We start from the raw sequence: 20,322 nt of genomic DNA, 5'->3' as shown, positions 1-20,322 counted from the left end.
ATAGTAGTTAACAACCAGTTTTTCATTGTTCTTAAATTTTAACTTTCTTCCTTTCAATATTAGCTTTGAATCCCATTTATGAAAGCATTTCAATTCCCTGTTATTAAACATTCCTCTGAAGTGATTTAAGGACAGAAATTATCCTTGAATTTCTATTTTTAGTGTCAACGGTCAAATTAAAGTTCCATGTGTATATATTTCTAGATGAAACTGTCAAACTGATCATCATTTGGATATCTGTCTCATTTCTGTAGCCTTGTGTCCCATTAGTATTCCAACTGCTCTCTCGTCTTCGCTTTTCAATAATGAATCTCCATATAGTGAACGTTTATCATAAACTTGAAAAAAAATCTCTGCTTGATTCAAGCCCTCATTTCCCTCAACATCCTTTGTGTTTCACCTTTTCAAGAATTTTTAACAGATCTTAAAAGAAAAGAAAAGAAAAGCTGCTCTCATCTCTAACACCATGTTTTGCCTTCCCTGAAGGATTAAGGTATCTGTTTGAAGAACTTTTTTCTTTATTTCCTTTTCATATAAAACTAAGCAAACCAGCTGAAATATCTGGGAGCTTTCTCAGTTTCCCAGCAACTTAGGCTCACTGCCTACTCATGACATTCCTCTTTCTTCTCTTCTTTGGAGACATCTAGAGATAACTTTCATTTTCTTTCATTTCTTGATTTGATCCTATGTGAGCTATTGAAACAGTCACTTTGACTTAGGAGCTCCCCGCTATTGTGATCCTGGCCTTGCCACACTGATTCTCTGAGTCTTAATTTCCATATTGGCAAAATGAACAGAGAGATAAGGTAGTTTAAGTGTTAGATAAAATGACTATGAACTACTCGGCACAATGCCTCCACCTTTTAGGATACAACAAATGGTAGACAGGGTTGATACCAAAGTAGTCAGCCTCCCACATTTAATAGCAATCCATTACCTTGGTATAGGGCATGTGGCATTCTTTCCCATAAATAACGTCAGTCCATCTCTCATTAGAGAAAGGGGGCTTAAACACTGGAGAATTGGTTCCCCAGGAGCACATCTGTCACGGGAACATTTGTTCTTTCATTTGACAAATATTAATCAGGTATTCTCTGTGCCAGGCTCTGGGCTGGAAGCCAGAGTTCCAGCAGGGATCTGGGACATGCAGTAGGTTCCTTAGAAGCCACAGTCCTACTAGGGAGACTGAAATTCTCGGGAGTGTGCTGCAGTGCGGTGCATAAAATTGCCTTGATGGACCCCAGGGTTCCGTGGCGGATGAGCCCATCTCTGACAAGCATAAAAACCACAATGCCGATTGTGGTGCTGGTGACGATGATGGCAACAATAATCTGCATCTTTTATTTGAAAAGGTAAGGGCATTTCCCAGTGTCCTTCCTTTTATAAGGAATGTTAAGATTCCTTTCCACACTTATTGCCAGAGTATTTGGACCAAGAAATACGTTTTATAGACATGGTCCAGAGTGAACATAAAACCTCAAGTGTGCCGAGTGCTACCTGACGACTTTGCTGGGGAGTGTCATTCTCACAGGCCAATTCAAGAACAGTGCTCCCACACTGGTGTGCACCGGTCTGCATTGCTGCACTTGCTCCCAGTGTTCTCATTCTTCACATGTATATCCATTTTGAACACCCATTTGCTTTTTTCCTTAAAAACAACACCACCACCACTCGGGCATATGGTTCAAGCACTGATGCTTATTACATTTTTTCAAAGGCATTTTTCAATTTATGGCATGTTGTTTAGCTTTTTCCTTTATGTTTAGAGATTATATGCCCTTCCTCTTTAACTACTTTATATGATACTACATTACCACACTATAAACCTTTATATATAATTTTTTATCATGTCACTAATTATTCCTTAGATTTGGTATCTACAAGATACATGAAAAAGAGCTCTACAGCTTTCAAGCTTCTTAAACTTTATTACCAAATCTTTTTATAGAAAAATATACTGATGTATTATTTTTGTACTGATATTTTCATTAGCAGGGTATGAGTACTGGATCCATCATGCTTTCAATTATTCTAAATACACACACACACACACACACACACACACACATTTAAAAGCTATCAAAATTATTGGAGGCAGGGGATCCCTGGGTGGCTCAGTGGTTAAGCACCTGCCTTCGGCCCACGGCGTGATCCTGAAGTCCCGGGATTGAGTCCCGCGTCAGGCTCCCTGCATGCAGCCTGCTTCTCCCTCTGCCTGTGTCTCTGCCCCTCTCTCTCTGTGTGTCTCTCATGAATAAATAAATAAAATCTTAAAAAAATATCATTGGAGGCACACAATATCTGATGTAGCTCTCATTTTAGGATGTTAGCAGCCTTTAATGTTGCATGCCTAGAAACATTTTTTTTAATTGGGGGGTTATGAATGGCAATATTCTATGCTTATATTTTCATTTTTGTTTATGGTGAGATCATTCTGAAAGATAGGATGGATCCCCATTGAAAACTGGCTTGGAGGTGGGCGGGGGGTGGGGGTGACTAGGTGACGGGCACTGAAGGGGGCACTTGACGGGATGAGCACCGGGTGTTATTCTATATGTTGGCAAATTGAACACCAATAAAAAATAAATTTATAAAAAAAAAAACAGTACAGACTCTAAAAGTGAAAAAAAAAGAAAACTGGCTTGGATGTCAAGACTGATAAACACACACCATACACACACACATGAAGGGGGAATGAAAGGGTGTATTACTTTTCATATGGGGCTTTTGGAGGAGCATGGCTGGCTTTCTATGGTGGCCCAGGAATGACTTGGAAAAGCAGGTAAAGGAGATTGGCATGTGTGTGGTTTCTTTTAAGATTTTTAATATTTATTTATTTATTTATTTATTTATTTATTTATTTATTTATTTCAGAGAGAGGAGAAAGAGAGAGAGCAAGCAAGAAAGAGCACACAGGGAGAGGAAGAAGCAGACTCACTTGACGGGATGAGCACTGGGTGTTATTCTGTATGTTGGTAAATTGAACACCAATAAAACATAAATTTATTATAAAAAAATTAAAAATTAAAAAGAATTAAAAATAAAAAAGCAGACTCCGTGCTGAGCAGAGAACCTAACATGGGGCTCAATCCCAGGACCCTAAGATCATGACCTGAGCTGAAGGCAGATGCCTAACCAACTGAGTCATCTAGGAGCCCCTTGGTGTGTAGTTTTTATAGCAATTAGAAGGAGGGGCTAAGGTGAGGGTTTCCATGTACAGATGGAGCTGGGATGGTTTGAACCATCTCCAAGTGCTAAAGGAAAAAGTGTCAGGCTTTTCTGGCTTGCCCAGATATGGGACAAAAGGCAAAAAGAGGGAGGATGAGGCTTAAATGTTGTCAGCAGTCAAAGATCAGAACATGGAGTGAGACATTTTATGACTTTATTTGTTGGACTATTTGATAAAGAGGTACTTGTCTTCTTCCACTCTTGGATTACTCATGCATGGTACAGTTCATAAAGATAGGAAAATACTTGACCCTTTTCATTTACTCACTGTTTTTAAGATAAAGTAGTAGTTTCCTGTCATTTTCTGAAGGTAATTAATTTTTAATGCTATAAACTCATGGATTTAAATATATCTTATCAGTTTCAACCTATTATAATTATTACCACTATTGAAATGCAATTTGTCCCACCCTTTAGCTAGTGGGAGACTCTTTAAGTCATCTCTGGAGTCCTTCTGTCATAATGCAAGTAGGATTTGGTAGGCTCCTGGCAATTCCCTCTATAGATGTGAGCCAAGATGATCCATTCTTATCATGGCTTTTCTGCCCTAGACGTGAAATAAGCTATTTCTTTAGGAAGCCCAGGTTTCTTTCAGTGACGAATTTTATTACAAGACCACAATCTGGCAACTAACTCATTACTACTATGCTGGTCATTATCTCTAGGCATTTTCAGTAGTATACAGAGCTAAGAAATACACACACACACACCCACACACACAAGCACACACATGCAAACACACACACACACAGAAGACCTCATGAGTTCATTTTGCTCTTATAATTCAAATTTAAGCCTGAGGAACATTTATTTAGCCTTTTCTCTATTATATATGCACCTCCTTTCTTTCACACTGATAATCTTGGCTTTCAAGGACAGCAGGAGTGACCAAAGAAGCATATTCCAGAATTACTCTTTTCTTTTTATGTACTATATATACATGACAGTATTGTAGTAACAACACTGATACTAATAGTGATGGTGGTGACAATATGATTACTGAAAATATGAAAATTATTTTGGCACATGCTGTACCCATTCCCTTACCCCACCCCAACATTTACTAGAGTTCTACTATATCTACATTGTCAGAATATATAGTGATGATAAACTAAGACCTGTCCTTAGCCCTCACTGAATTTTGGTTTTACAAGTATCTCTAAGACTCTAAGACCATAAACAAAAGTTCACCAAGTTCACCCTGTACCACCTGGGCCTACCCTATGGTTGAAGGGATTCTGAGGAATGCTCCAGTAAACTGCTGTAAGTTATTCCCTCAAATGGCCAAGAGGAAACTGAAACTAAAATTAATGGTAAACGTTGCCAAATTCTGATAGATATTAGCACTACACTCCCTAATTGAAGCCTCACTCACTTTAGAGCCTGCAAAGAGGGACCTGGGGAAACTGATAGAAGCCAGCAAAACGTGAGAATCCTTAACCAGAGTCAGTTTTCCTGGATCTCTGTACTGTCCAGTAGATAGAAGGGGGTAAAATTTCAGGGTGTCCCCTTCCTTTCCAAATCTGGACTCTATGAATTTAGTTTTGGGGTGCCTGTTGGTTGCTGATGTTTTCTCTACCAGGGGAGGCTATGTCCTTGTTTGTCTTGTTTTGTGTCCTAAGAACCTGGCTTGGCTTTCTGCCTGGCTGAGACATGCAGGTTGCCAGTTCAGATGTATACAGACAGTTCTGTCATCAGGGTGGGAGCCCCAAATTATGGCTGGACAGAAATTTGGGTTACATTTCATTTGCAGCAAGGGTCCTACGAATTGTTGCCAGCTCTCAGGTAAATTATCTAAGTCTTTCTTTCTTTGGGCTACTTTTGGTAGTGGCACTGAATCTTCAAAGGTAGTATTCTTTGTACCCTCTTGGGGGACACCTCTGGGGTCCAAGGCCTTTGTTCAATATTGCCAAGAATATTTACTGTTTGTCCTGGCTGAAATCTGACAAGATACTTGAAATGATTTTTTTTAAAGTAGCTCTTTGGCCAGAAATTGCCCCAAATTAAAGCAAATATTCAGAGCCTAACAGAAACTCTTTTTAGGCTTCTTCCCTGAGCTAAATGAAACTATGTACCCAGAGGGAAAGAAAACCATTCCAAAGACAAACAGCTCTAAATCTAAAAGACAGGAGTCACCAAGCAAATGGTTTCCCTAAGACGGAAAAGGCACGATGAGAATAATTGACTTAGAGAAAGTGAACCCTACATACATCATGACCTGTGAACAGCTCACAGACATTCAGCAAAAAAGTGTAAGAACTCCAGAGCAGTAGCTGGGAGGAGCTGGTAAGCTACTGCCTTAATTTTTTAAAAAAAAACATCTCTTAGGCTGAGAGTCTAATAAGAAAGGGGGGTTGCTGACAACAAGACAACAGGCCCCAACTGGAGTCCCTCACGATAAGCCCCACATCACCAATGCGAGACTTAACTCGAATTTGGGCTCTCCTGGGAATGGAATTGCGCAGGAATTGCCTGAAGATGTCTGCCTTCCCTAAAGGAAAGTAACTTTACAACAACCAACTTGCTTTCCTGCCTAGTAGAATGACCTTGTTCCCGCTCTCTTCTGCCTGTAAAAGTTTTTCACTTTGTACAGTTCTTTGGAGCTCCCTTCTATTGGCTATCTTGGATGCTCCTTGATACATGAATTGTTGAATAAAGCCAATAAAATACATAAAATATACTCAGATGAATTTTGCTTTTTAACAGTAAACAAGGGAGGACACCTTTAAAACACAAAAGCAATGGAAATAGTCACAAAGGAAAGTATGATTGAGCCATCCATGTGAAATTTAAGATCCCTCCTAGATATTCAGTTATCTTTTAGCCACAGCATTCAGCAATAACTTACAGAGAAAGCAGAACTTTTCTGATACTCAGAACAAAGTGACTTGAAGATGTCTTCTGTTGGATATAGTGTTAAAACTGTCTTAGATTCACCCTCAAACTGGCCAAGATTGACCTCTTTATTTTACACCACAAGGTTAAAACCAAAGGATTTGAATCTTGTTATCCAGATTGATGGAGATGCCCTTGTTTGGCAAGATGCTAACTCAAGAACTATAGGATGAAAGAATCCATTTCTCCAGGTAGTTAAAGTAGGCCCTCAATCAATTCAGCCCTGAGAATCCAGGATCAGTCGGGTACTGTATACACTATAATACAGTGTATAGCCTTGACTTAGAGTGTATGCAGGGTGGGTAGGCAATAAAGTAATGGTCACTCTTACTTTGTTTAGCCATTTGGTTGGTCTGTGTGGCAGTGTATTAGAGGAATCCAAACTGACCACAGGTGGACTCAGCTTGTAGAAAACCAAAATGTGAAAACAAACTTGTAAAACAGGTAAGTTCAGGGGGTGATCATTAACACCCCAAGATTATTTTTCTTTTATCAATGCATTTAATGTCAACTTCCTGCAGTGCTTTTAAAGTTATCTGCATGAAGCAATAGGGAAAATAGGAGGTTAAGGTAGTTGCAGTCATTGCCAGTAGAAGATCCAAAGAAACAGATGAAGCTTCTCAATATTTGTGAATAATATTTAGAAATACATTTACTGGATAAATATTGATCCAGTTGCTTATTTGCAAATGGGGCTGGGGCAGGGACGACAGTGAGGTACTCGGAGAGCAAAAATGTAAGGAATCACTCAAGGTTGACCCAACACTTGTGTGGACACCCCCCACCTCGAGTGAGCACCTGCTTAAATTGTGGCCTCAGACACCTTCCTCACTTCAACCCTCTACTGGCCTTGCCGAGGCTGTCTGTTGGGCCACAGTAGCAGAGGAACTCTGATCTCCAGCTGTGCCCTTAGACTTTTGTGCATATTAACATGGAATAGCCCCTCCAGACCCAGACTGAGAAAGCTAGTTATGTGCTAGCCTAATGAGAAATTTCACTCAGCCAGAGAGGGTGACTGTGGGCTCTATCTAGTTCCTGAAGAACATCTTTTTCTAAATCTATCCTCATCTCACACGTGAAGAGCTGTTCATAGGAACAGTAAAAACCACAAAGAGAAAAAAATAATCCTGTTCAGGAATGTGCCTTGATTTATAAGACCTGAAACTCATTGGGCAAGAGACATTCTGCATCAGGTTACATCAAAAGGTCCCACCTTTTAACCGTTCTTAGTCTTCAAAACCAAACCCTCTGTGGGGTGGGGGTGGAGTTTGTAAGCAGGGGACATAGTCTGCAGATTCCTCTTGCTGTCCTGGAGGAGATGAACAGACTTTATGAACGAAGATAATTGTGCATGATTTCTTTCCTATTTCCTCTCTCCAAACACTTGTGGGCACATGGGGCTTACATACGGAGTGCTTTCTTTTGCTCTATTTTCCATTAATTAGGCCGCTTTCGTGTTGTCTGGGGTTCCTCGCCATCTGGGGGAAGGCGTGTCAAAGCAGTGCACACTGGCTGTCTGGCAGCTTGCAGATCAGGGTGGAAGAGAACATCCCAACCTTTCCAGCAATGGTTCAGTGAGAAGCATTTCAGGGAAAAGGAGAGGAATTCACTGAGCTGAGGATACAGAGCACAAGTACATGTTGGCTCTGCCTCTGAGCCCCAGATGGATATGCAGCCGTCTGGGAACTGATGTTGCACTTGCACCCTCCACATCCTCCCAGACCACCTTTATCCTCACCCATCTCGGCCTTTCTTTCCTGGTTACACTGAGAGGAGAAAACAGATTTTCTCTCCTTCCACAGTTCTTTCTTTAAGGAATTATTATCATCTTACTCTGCCTACTCACTACCTCTCTCCTCATTATTCTCAGCAGGTTAAACATCAAAACCTGGCTGAATTTATCTTGAGAACTCATTCTTTTCCTGGAGAGTATGGTTTCACATGTACTGTTCTGCTGCTGCACCAAGCTTTGGGACACATTTCTCATTGAAAATCGCAGCCCTAAATTTAGTTTCAAGGCCATAATCTGCATCATCTCCCCAAGCAGGTCTAATTCTAATACTACAAGAATTACGATTTCCTGTGTGTGTACATCAAGTCTCATACACTGGCATTGTTTGCATCCAGCCTCCCACAACTTGGCCCCATCCCTCTCTCCAGCCTGCATCTCCTGGTCTCCTTTTCTACAGCCAATTGCTCCCTATTTTCCCAAACACCCATATACTTATTTCCTTGAAGCTCTTCCCCATGTTATGCTCTCCCACTCTTGTACCCCTACCTGGAGTGTCTTAGGCCCCCAGATCTACCTTTCCCATGGATGGACTGTACCCTGAAATCTTAATCATTCTCATAGACCTGGTCAGGATGTGCCTTCCTCATGAAGACTTCCCTAAACTCCCACTACACCATGCATACATACAGTTCTGACTTTGTGCCCAATGTCCTTTCCAAATTTATGTCAAAAGACCCCAACTTACAATTTGGCAAGACCAGGATGAGAAAAGGAGTCCCACTGTTCTTTGGTGCTAGCCATGATAAAATATACTTCATCACTGGACATTGGGAAATTGAAGGTTTTTACACAGGATGTGATGAGGTGGCCCCTAGTGTGCAGGTAGTATCTAATATACACACAGAACTTAACAGACCATGCCCATCTCAGTCTGTTGTAGACAGAAGGGAAGCATTGCCTGCAACTCAACGAACACTTAATGAGTGTCCTCCCCCCAGGTTCTGTAGCAAGTACTGGGGATACAAGGCAGATGACTACACTAGAAGGTTGATAAACAGACTAAGCAATTTGAGTTTGTTTTCCCCTCTTGTGATGAGTTCATGCAGTGATTCTCAAACCTGGGGGTGTAGCATAATCACCTAGGGAACATGACTTATGTATTTGTTTATTTACGCATTAGTTTCGAATTTCATGTTACAGAAATAAATAATACATTCACAGGATATAGAGCCAAAAGCCTGAAACAGGCACACAGTGAAAAGTATCTCTTGCACTACCATTCCAGTTGTGTAGTTTGCCTAGATACCTTGCCAGTTTATTTGATATCACTGGAGAATACTTTAACTCCACCTGTCTCTCTGGCCATAGTAGGGTTATTTAAATAGGATGGAAATTTGGAAGGGCACCTGAGCAGGCTGCCAAAGCCAAACACAAATTAGGAAACCAGGCTGCAGAAAAAGAGGTCATGTCTGTGCCACAGGATCTGGGCAAGACCAGGAAATGATCTCCTAAAGGTATCTGGAGTCAGGAGATCCTGTTGCTGGTCATCTGAAGTAGCCAGTTCCCCATGAGGTCTTCAAGACCCATCCCCACTAAGCCCCTCAGAAACTAGTGCCACACGTTCCTCCATCCTTCTCAGACACCGGAGTGTCAGCACTTCTGTATCTGTCACTGACTATTCTGCACTAGGGTGTGAGCATTGAACATAATAGAAGAGCTTTGCAAATCAGAGCCAATATTTGTTTTCTGCATTTTATTTAATAATACAATATATTTTTTCCTATGTGTACAGATTAGAGCATGCAATATCTTATTTAGTCCTCACAGTGTCCCTGGGACATAGATAATCTAATTATACTGAGGAAATATAGAATAGAGGTTAAAAGTGTGGTATGTAGAGACAGGCTGCTAGATACAAGTTCCTGCTCTTCTACTAGAACTGATAAATGAATTCAGGAAAGTCACAGGATACAAAATCAATGTATAGAAATCATTGGATTTCTAGATACTAATAATAAATCAGGAGAAAGAGAAATTAAGAAAACAATCCCATTTATAATTGCATCAAAAATAATAAAATACCTAGGAATAAACTTAGCCCAAAAGGTGAAAGACCTGTACTCTAAAAACAAGAGAACACTGATGAAAGAAGTTAAAGATGACACAAACAAATGGAAAGACATTCCATCCTCATGGATTGGAAGAACAAATATGGTTAAAATGACTACTACCCAAAGCAATCTAGAAATTTAATGTGATCCCTATTAAAATACCAATAGTATGTTTCACAGAATTAGAACAAACAATACTAAGATTTATATGGAACACAAAAGACTTCAAATAGCCAAAGCAATCTTGAAAAGAAAAATAAAACTAGAGGTATTACAATTCTAGACTTTCTTATACTACAAGGCTGAAATAATCAAAATAGTATGCTGCTGGCATAAAAACAGATACAGAGATCAATGGAAAAGAACAGAAAACCCAGAAATAAATCTACTATTATATGGTCAGTTAACATTTGCCAAAGGGGGTAATAATATGCAATGTAAAAAAGACAGTCTCTTTGACAAGTGGTGTTGGGAAAATCAGACAGCTAGCTATATGCAAAAAATGAAAGTAGGCTACTTTCTTATACCATACACAAAAGTAAAATAAAAATGAATGAATGACCTAAATGGGAGACCTGAAGCCAAAAAATCCTAGAAGAGAGCACAGGCAGCAATTTCTCTGACATTGGCCATAGCACATTTTTCTAGATACGTCTCCTGAGCCAAGGGAAATAAAAGCAAAAATAAACCATTGGGACTACATCCAAATAAAAAGCTTCTGTATAATGAAGGAAACAATAAAAACTAAAAGGTAACTTATGAAATTGGAGAAAAAAATGCAAATGACATATTCAATAAAAGGTTGGTATCCAAAATATATAAAGAACTGATATAACACAACACCCAAAAAACAAATAAATCAATTAAAAATCGGCAGAAGACATGAACAGATTTCTCCAAGTAAGACACCCAGATAGCAAACAGACACATGAAAAGATACCTAACATTACTCATTACCAGGGTAATGAGAATCAAAACCACAGTAGGATATCACCTCTCACCTGTCAGAATAGCTAAAATAAAAAACACAAGAAATGACAAATGCTGGTGAGGATGCAGAATAAAAGGAACCTTTGTGCACTGTTGGTGGGAAATGCAAACTAATGCAGCCACCCTGGAAGACAATATGGAGGTTCCTCAAAAAGATAAAAATAGAACTACCCTATGATCTAGTAATTGCACTACTGTGTATTTACCAAAAAATACAAAAATACTAATTCAAAGGGATACATGCACCTCTATGTTTATAGCAGCATTATTTACAATAGTTACATTATGGAAACAGCCCAAGTGTTCACTGGTAGATGAGTGGATAAGGAAGATGCAGTATACACAAATATACAGTATATTTTGTGGCTCAATAATAGTCCATTGTGTATGTATATATATAGACTATTATTGGGCCACAAAAAAGAATGAAATCTTGTCATTTGCAATTACATGGATGGAACTGGAGAGTATAATGTTAAGCAAAATGAGTCAGCTAGAGAAAGACAGGTACCATATGATTGCAGTCATATGTGGAATTTAAGAAACAAAACAAAGAAGCAAGGGGGAGAAAAGAGAGAGGGGAGTCAAACCAAGAAACAGATTCTTAAATCTAGAAAACAAACTAATGGTTGCCAGAGGAGAGGTGGGGTGGTGAGGGCAGGGGTGGGGGGCAGGTTTAAACAGGTGAAGGGGATTAAGAGCACACTTATCTTGATGAGCACTAAGCAATATATAGAATTACTGAATCATTATATTGTATACCTGAAACTAATATAACACTGTATGTTAACAGTACTGGAATTAAAATTTAAAACTTAATAAAGAAAGAAAAAAAGATGTTGGATAAAGAGCAAAGAAAAAAAAAAATTCTTTAGAGCCACAAAAGATTCCAAATGGTCAAAGCAGTCTTGAGAAAGAAGAACAAAGTTGGAGATATCACATTTTTAAATTTCAAACTGTATTATGAAGCTATAGTAATCAAAACGCTATGTTACTGACATAAAAACAGAAACAGAAGTCAACTGAACAGAAAGCCCAGAAAAACACGCACTCATAATACAGTGAACTAATCCTGGACATGGGTGACAAGAATATATAATAGAGAAAGGATAGTCTCTTTGACAAATGGCATCAAGAAAACTGGATATTCACATGCAAAAGAATGAAACTGTACTCCTATCTTACCCTTCTTATAAAATTAATTTTAAATGCATTAAAGATTTAAATATAAGACCTGAAATTAAAAACTCTTATAAGAAAACATAGGGAAATCTTGTCTCACATTTAGATCTTTCATCCATTTTGAGTATATCTTTGTGTATGGTGAAAGAGAGTGGTCTAGTTTCATTCTTCTGCATGTGGATGTCCAATTTTCCCAGCGCCATTTATTGAAGAGACTGTCTTTCTTCCAGGGGATAGTCTTTCCTCCTTTATCGAATATTAGTTGACCATAAAGTTGAGGGTCCACTTCTGGATTCTCTATTCTGTTCCACTGATCTATGTGTCTGTTTTTGTGCCAGTACCACACTGTCTTGATGACCACAGCTTTGTAGTACAACCTGAAATCTGGCATTGTGATGCCCCCAGTTACGGTTTTCTTTTTTAAAATTCCCCTGGCTATTCGGGGTCTTTTCTGATTCCACACAAATCTTAAAATAATTTGTTCTCTCTGAAGAAAGTCCATGGTATTTTGATAGGGATTGCATTAAACGTGTAAATTGCCCTGGGTAACATTGACATTTTCATAATATTAATTCGGCCCATCCATGAGCATGGAATATTTTTCCATCTCTTTGTGTCTTCCTCAATTTCTTTCAGAAGTGTTCTATAGTTTTTAGGGTATAGATCCTTTACCTCTTTGGTTAGGTTTATTCTTAGGTATCTTATGAGGAAAATTAACAAGGCAGGAAACCACAAATGTTGGAGAGGATGCGGAGAAAAGAGAACCCTCTTGCACTGTTGGTGGGAATGTGAACTGGTGCAGCCACTCTGGAAATCTGTGTGGAGGTTCCTCAAAGAGTTAAAAATAGACCTGCCCTACGACCCAGCAATTGCACTGCTGGGGATTTACCCCAAAGATACAGATGCAATTAAACGCTGGGACACCTGCACCCTGATGTTTCTAGCAGCAATGGCCACTATAGCCAAACTGTGGAAGGAGCCTCGGTGTCCAACGAAAGATGAATGGATAAAGAAGATGTGGTTTATGTATACAAGGGAATATTACTCAGCCATTAGAAATGACAAATACCCACCATTTGCTTCAACGTGGATGGAACTGGAGGGTATTATGCTGAGTGAAATAAGTCAATCGAAGGACAAACATATGTTCTCATTCATTTGGGGAATATAAATAATAGTGAAAGGGAATAGAAGGGAAGGGAGAAGAAATGGGTAGGAAATATCAGAAAGGGAGACAGAATATGAAGACTCCTAACTCTGGGAAACGAACTAGGGGTGGTGGAAGGGGAGGAGGGCGGAGGGTGGGGGTGACTGGGTTGCGGGCACTGAGGGGGGCACTTGATGGGATGAGCACTGGGTGTTATTCTGTATGTTGGCAAATTGAACACCAATAAAAAATAAATTTATTATTAAAAACAAAACAAAACAAACAAACAAAAAACAACAACAAAGAAAACATAGGGAAAAAGCTCCTTGAACTTTAATCTTGGTAATGACTTTTTGGATATGACACCAAAAAGCACAGGCAACAAAAAGAAAAATGAATGGGACTACATCAAACTAAAAAGCTTATGAACAGCAAAGGAAATAATCAACAAAATGAAAAGGCAAACTATGGGTTAGGAGAAAATATCTGTAAGCCATGTATTTAATGATGGGTTAATATGCAAAATACATAACAAATCTATATAACTCAACAGCAACAAAAACAAAACAAAACAAATAATCCAATTAAAAATGGGCAAACACAGCTGAGAAGCTGAGATGACCACAGGGGAACCAGCCAGTCTTGACCAAACTCACCAAGGAATTGGAGCACGCAAGGACCCAGCCTGGGGGTACTGGGCAGAAGAGGAGCCCTAGCCTCAGCTCCACCCCAAGGAATCGGGTCTTGGTGATTCCTGACCCACTGGGCACTCAGCTGCTCCCGACAGCTGCTTCAGGCCCCAGGGAGACGCTCCACAGATCTGGGACACCCTTGGGGAATAATAAGGACATAAGGCAGGTCAGGTATGCCCAGCCCGGGGCTCCAGGGGCGGGGACTGTGGGAAGGCTTCAGGGGAAGGAGGTGGGGCCCAGGACTTGACCACAGCAGGGCAGTTGGCAGATGTCACTCTGAGGGAGCTCCCTAGGAGTAACAGCCATGGGCTCTGGAGAGGGCTGGGCACTGGGTGCAGGGACCAGAGAAGGCCCAGGCAGAGGACTGTGGGACTCAGGAAATTTAACAAAAATCCCCTACCCCTGGACAAGCAGAGCAGGACTAAACTCCATTTTGTGCTGCACCAGCCACCTCCTGTATCGCCTCCACATAACCTGCTTATTGCTTAAGGCGCTGCCCCACACTAGTCAAGCCACTGGGCACACCCTGATCGGAAATCGGCTCAGTGATAGGCCAGTTCAAATGGATACTATAGGGTAAAATGTAATTCAATCAGCCACCTGCGTGTGGACCGACATGACTGTGCAACTTTCTGCATATCCCATTGGCCACTGGCCCCTATAAAGCTGCTACGCCTCTTAGCCTCGGGGTCCAAGTCCCTGCTCCGCTCTATCGGGTACACTTGGACCCAAGCTCAAGCTTGTAATAAACCCTCGTGTGTTTGCATCAGTGTTGGCTCCTTGGTGGTTTCTCGGATTCGCAATCTTGGGCACAACAAGGACAGGGCCATCTGGACCAGGCACACTGGGAAGCCGCTGCCAACAAGAGGCACTGGGCCTCTCCAGGAAGTTCAAGCCAAGCTTCCACCCTGAGGGCATAAGATGCCCAAGGCAGGCCTGGTGGGCTGTGAGGCCCCTGTTGGAGCAGAGCCCCTACTGAAGCTGAGCCTGGCCATGAGTGCCCATGGCCCCCTGTCCCCAACGCAGCACCACCGAGCAGAGCCCTAGCAGGAAGGAGGCGCATGTCCAGCTTTCGAAGCCTATGAGACAGGTCAGCCCAAGTCCTCCCCCTTGGTTACACTCTTCCCGCCCTCCTCTGAGGAGCTCGGCACCAACAAGGCCACCCTGGTGTGCGTCATCAGCGACTTCTACCCCAGCAGCCTGATGGTGGCCTGGAAGGCAGACGGCAGCACCATCGCCTGGGGCGTGGAGACCACCAAGCCCTCCAAGTAGAGCAACAACAAGTACTCGGCCAGCAGCTACCTGAGCCTGACACCTGACAAGTGGAAATTTCACAGCAGCTTCAGCTGCCTGGTCATGCATGAGGGGAGCACCATGGAGAAGAAGGTGGCCCCCACAGAGTGCTCTTAGGTCCCTGAGACTTCCTGGGATGGAGCCTTCCTCACCCAAACACCCCTTCCCCAGTTCACCTTGTGCCCCTGAAAACCCACCCTGGACCAGCTCAGACCAGGCAGGTCACTCATCCTCCCTGTTTCTACTTGTGCTCAATAAGGCCTTATCATTTATCACTGAAAAAAAAGGTGGGGGGCAAACGGGGGCAGCTGGGTGGCTCAGTGGTTGAGCATCTCCCTTTGGCTCAGGGTGTGATCCCAGGGTCCTGGGATCGAGTCCCGCATCAGGCTCCCTGCAGGGAGCCTGCTTCTCCCTCTACCTATGTCTCTACCTCTCTCTCTGTCTCTCATGAATAAATAAATAAAATCTTAAAAAATAAAATAAAATAAAATAAAATAAATAAATAAAATAAAATAAAATAAAATAAAATAAAATAAAATAAATAAAATAAAATAAAATAAATGGGCAAATGACTGAGTAGACATTTTTCCAAAGAAGACATACAAATGACCAACAGGTACATGAAAAGGTGACCAACATCACTCATCTTCAAGGAAATGTAAATCAAAACCACCGTGAGAGGGATCCCTGGGTGGCGCAGCGGTTTGGCGCCTGCCTTTGGCCCAGGGCGCAATCCTGGAGACCTGGGATCGAATCCCACGTCGGGCTCCCGGTGCATGGAGCCTGCTTCTCCCTCTGCCTGTGTCTCTGCGCCTCTCTCTCTCTGTGACTATCATAAATAAATAAAAATTAAAAAAAAAAAAAAAAGGTTTAAAAAACCACCGTGAGTTATCACCTCACACTGGTTAGGATGGATTTTATGGAAAAGAGGTCAATGCTTGCAAGGATGTGGAGAAAAGGGAAACCTTTTGCGGTGTTGATGTGAAATGTACATTGATTCAGCCTTTATGGAAAACAATATGGAGCTTCCTCAGAAAATTAAAAATAGAACTACCATTTGATCCAGCAATCCTACTTCTGGGTATATTTCAGAAGAAACTGAAAACAGTGTCTCAAAGAGACATTTGTACTGCAACATTATTCACAATAGTGATGTTCTGAAAACAATCTTAAGTGTCTATAGATGGATGAAGGGATAAAGAAGACATGACAAGTATTATTCTTCGGCTGAATAATATTCCATCGTGTGTGTGTGTGTGTGTGTGTATAATATATATGTAAATACATACATAAATAATATATGATAGATGTTATTTATATATAGATATGATAGATATATATGATATGATATATATAGATATGATAGATATTATTTAGCCATGATAAAGAAGGAGATCTTGCCATTTGCAACAAACTGGATGAAACTAGAGGACATAATGCCAAGTGAAATAAGCCAGACAGAAAAAAACAAATATTGTATGATCTCATTTATATGTGTAAAGTAACAAGAAAAAATGCCAAATTCACAGAGAGTAGAGAATGATGATAAACAGGGGCTGGATGTTGGGGGAAATGCGGAGATGCTGACCACAGGGTACAACCTTCAGTTATAAGATGAGTAAGTTCTGGGAATCTAATATACAGCACGGTGACTATAGTTATAGAATACCATAATCTGCTAAGAGAGCAGATCTCAAGTGTTTTCACCACAAAAAAAAAAAAAAAAAGGTAACTATGTGAGACAACGGATGCAATGATAAACCTGACTGTAGTAATCATTTCACAAACTATATGTGTATCTAACCATCACACTGTACACTTTAAATATATATATTTTTATTTCTCCATTACACTTCACTTGAGCTGGGAGGAGCTGGAATATAAGAATGTTTGTCAAAGTGTCATGAGTTTTATTGAATTCTTCCCAAATAATCACCGTGTCCATTTATCCCCCAGGGTCCTGGGATTATAAAGATTCAATGCGTTGAATATACAGCATCACAGACCCAGGAGGAACCTCAGTGATGTCTGTCAGTCCAGGACCTCTGTCTTCCAGGAGAGAACACTAACTTCCAGAAGTCGGGGAGATACTTAACCAGGTCAAACAGAAGAGTGTCAGCAGCCACATCCAGCCACATCCTCCACCTTTCCAGTCCACAAACAGAGCTCCTGCACATCCGAGGGGCTCTGTACTCCCCAACCCTGTATTAGCTGCTAGGACTGCCACAATTAAATACCAGCACTTGGGTCGTTTAAGCAGCAGTAACATATGGTCTCAAGTTCCAGAAGCTAGATGCCCAAAATTCCAAGATCAAGGTGTCAGCAGAGCTGGTTTCCTTTTAGGCCTCTCTCCTTGGCTTGCAAGCAAGCAGCTGTCTTCTGGCTGTGTTCTCACATTGTCTCTCCTCTGCACACATGCATGCCTATTATCTTTCTGTGCATCCCAATTTCCTCTCTTATAAGATACCAGTCTGATGAAATCAGTACTCACTACACCTCCTGTAGAGGCCCTATGTCCAAATACAGTCATATTCTGAGCTACTGGGGGCTTAGGGCTTCAATATATGAATCTGAGGGGTACAGAGTTCAGTCCCTAACACCTCCTTGTATCAGGGATGCTTTTCCCATTCACTTACCTAAACCCTAACCATCTTCTGCCTCCCAACTTAAACATCACTTCCTTAAAAACATCGCCCATCAGGGATCCCTGGGTGGCTCAGTGGGTTTGGCCCAAGGCGTGATCCTGGAGTCCCGGGATCGAGTTCCACGTCAGGCTCCCTGGATGGAGCCTGCTTCTCCCTCTGCCTGTGTCTGCCTCTCTCTCTCTCTCTCTCTCTCTCTCTCTCTCTCTCTCATGAATAAATAAATAAAATCTTTAAAAAAAACAAACAAACAAACATCGCCCATCCCAACTGCCTCTCACTCTCCAGAGAAAAGTTCAGACTTCTTTTTAGGTACCCTTTTACTTCTATTTATCATGATTGTCACCAAATAAATCACTGTCAGTAGACGGTTGGCCTCTGTCTCCCTCTATGAGACTTTCATTTTCCATAGCACAGCGAGATGGCCAGTGTGGCTCACTGCTGCATCCTCAGAGCCTAGCCAGGGCCTGGCCCAGCTAGCAACCCAGCCAATGTTTGCTGAATAAACAAGTAAATGAATAAGGCTTTAAGGAAGTAATTAAAATCACCAAACCCTCTTTGGAGTTATTGCTTTCAAACTATTCCTATGTTTTCTCCCTTTTGCTTATGATGCCTGATTTAAAAAAAAAAATACTCTCCTCATGTCTCAAAGTTCACCTTAGACAGCCTCTTCATTCTTTCTCTTTACCCAAAGCACAATTGATTCTTTCTTCCTCATTCATCCTGTAGCACATTATTCATGCAGTTGGTTTCATGCTTGATTGATAGAGGGGTAGCTTGTTAACATGTTTATCCCTCACACACACCTCACTCACCTAAGTTATGATCTCCTTAAAGATAAGAACAGACTTTCACTATAAATCCCTGGCACACAGCATAATGCCTGCAGAATAATGAGTTGGTGCTTTTGAGGAGGCAGGGCATGGCTGTAGCCCAACATACATGGATAGAGCCAGTTGGTCGTACAGTTCTTCTTAATGATTCTAGAATCACTAAAGGGGCTCTTCACTGCTCTGCCCATCCAGAGGCTTCAGAAGAGCTGGACAAGCTGCTGCTCACTCATTTCTCAGAAACAGCTACAGATAGTGAAAAGGACTATCAGGGAAAGGAGGGAATCTGAGTGAGGAAAAATTAGAAAGGAACACAAACCAGAAGAGACTCCTAACTCTGGGAAACAAAGAGTTGTTACTGGGTCATGGGTACTAAGGAGGGCACTTGATGGACTGAGCACTGGGTGTTATACTATATGTTGGCAAATTGAATTTAAATAAAAATTTAAAAAGAAAGAAAAAACAAGCAAGCAAGTGAGCTACCTGGCTCTAGGAAAGACTCTAATGACTGAATATATAATTTTTTCCTTAAAAAAAGAAGGGAGGAAGCCAAGAAAAAGAAGAAATAAAGAAATCCTGTGAACCCTTTGGAATTTTATTTAAATTCAGACAAGAATTGGCCCTGGAGAAAAAAAAAAAAAAGAATTGGCCCTGGTCTTTGGTCTACGGTTATACAGACTGAAGCACAAACAGCTGAGCCACTCTGGAGGGACAGGGAAGGACCAGGGAGCCAGCCAGTCTGGATTCCATGAGTGTCCTGTGGCTCAAGTTCCTCATCTGTGAAAAGGAAGTAATTTTGTCTGCTCCATACTTTACAGCAGTATGGTAAGATGCAGACAAGACATTTCAAGAAAGACAGCTCTTGGAAGATTCATGAACTTTTCTAGTTGTAGAAATCTTTGCTTAGCTTTAGAGTGGTTGGCAAATAAACATGAGAAAATCAAGGTTCCCCAGAAAGACATATCCAGGTTTGGCTGGCAGCGATATACCCCAAGTATAGAGCTACCCAATGCACTGGATGGAGCATTCTGAGGTCTGCAGAGAACCTGGTTTGTTTGTTTTGTTGTTGTTGTTGTTGTAGATTTTATTTATTTATTCCAGAGAGAGAGAGAGAGAGAGAGAGAGAGAGGCAGAGACACAGGCAGAGGGAGAAGCAGGCTCCATGCAGGGAGCCCGACGTGGGACACGATCCCGGGACTCCAGGATCATGCCCTGAGCCAAAGGTGGCGCTAAACCACTGGGCCACCGGGGCTGCCCAGAGAACCTGGCTTTTATACAAGCTGAGGAACTGTCCCTTCGTTTCTGCATCTCTGAACAAGCAGCTAACCCTGCCTTTGACCATCTTCACCTCCTAGTAAAAATTACTCTTTTACCTCCTCTCTTGTCTCAACCCAGAGATAGAGGTGAGGGACAGCATGCCAGCTGGTTAAAATCATGGCTTCTAGGGTCACTTGGGTCAGAGTTAAAATCCCAGGCCTGCTACTCATCAGCTCTGTGATCTAGAAAAAGTATCTGATCTGCAATCTGCAATAAAATTAACAGTAGCTGCCCCAAGGGATGGTCAGGAAGCTTAACTCAGA

General features: G+C 41.3%; 1 pseudogene; it reads left to right on the top strand.

Annotated features, from left to right (window-relative positions):
• The first annotated feature begins 850 nt into the window (after nucleotides 1-850).
• Nucleotides 851-15,387, top strand: LOC610201 (annotated as a pseudogene).
• Nucleotides 15,388-20,322: the final 4,935 nt, after the last annotated feature.

This window comes from Canis lupus, chromosome 11 (genome assembly GCF_011100685.1).
Source record: "Canis lupus familiaris isolate Mischka breed German Shepherd chromosome 11, alternate assembly UU_Cfam_GSD_1.0, whole genome shotgun sequence".
In the NCBI taxonomy this organism is placed as follows: domain Eukaryota; kingdom Metazoa; phylum Chordata; class Mammalia; order Carnivora; family Canidae; genus Canis; species Canis lupus.
The sequence above is the reverse complement of the archived record's forward strand: the minus strand, read 5'-3'. Positions and strand labels throughout refer to the sequence as shown.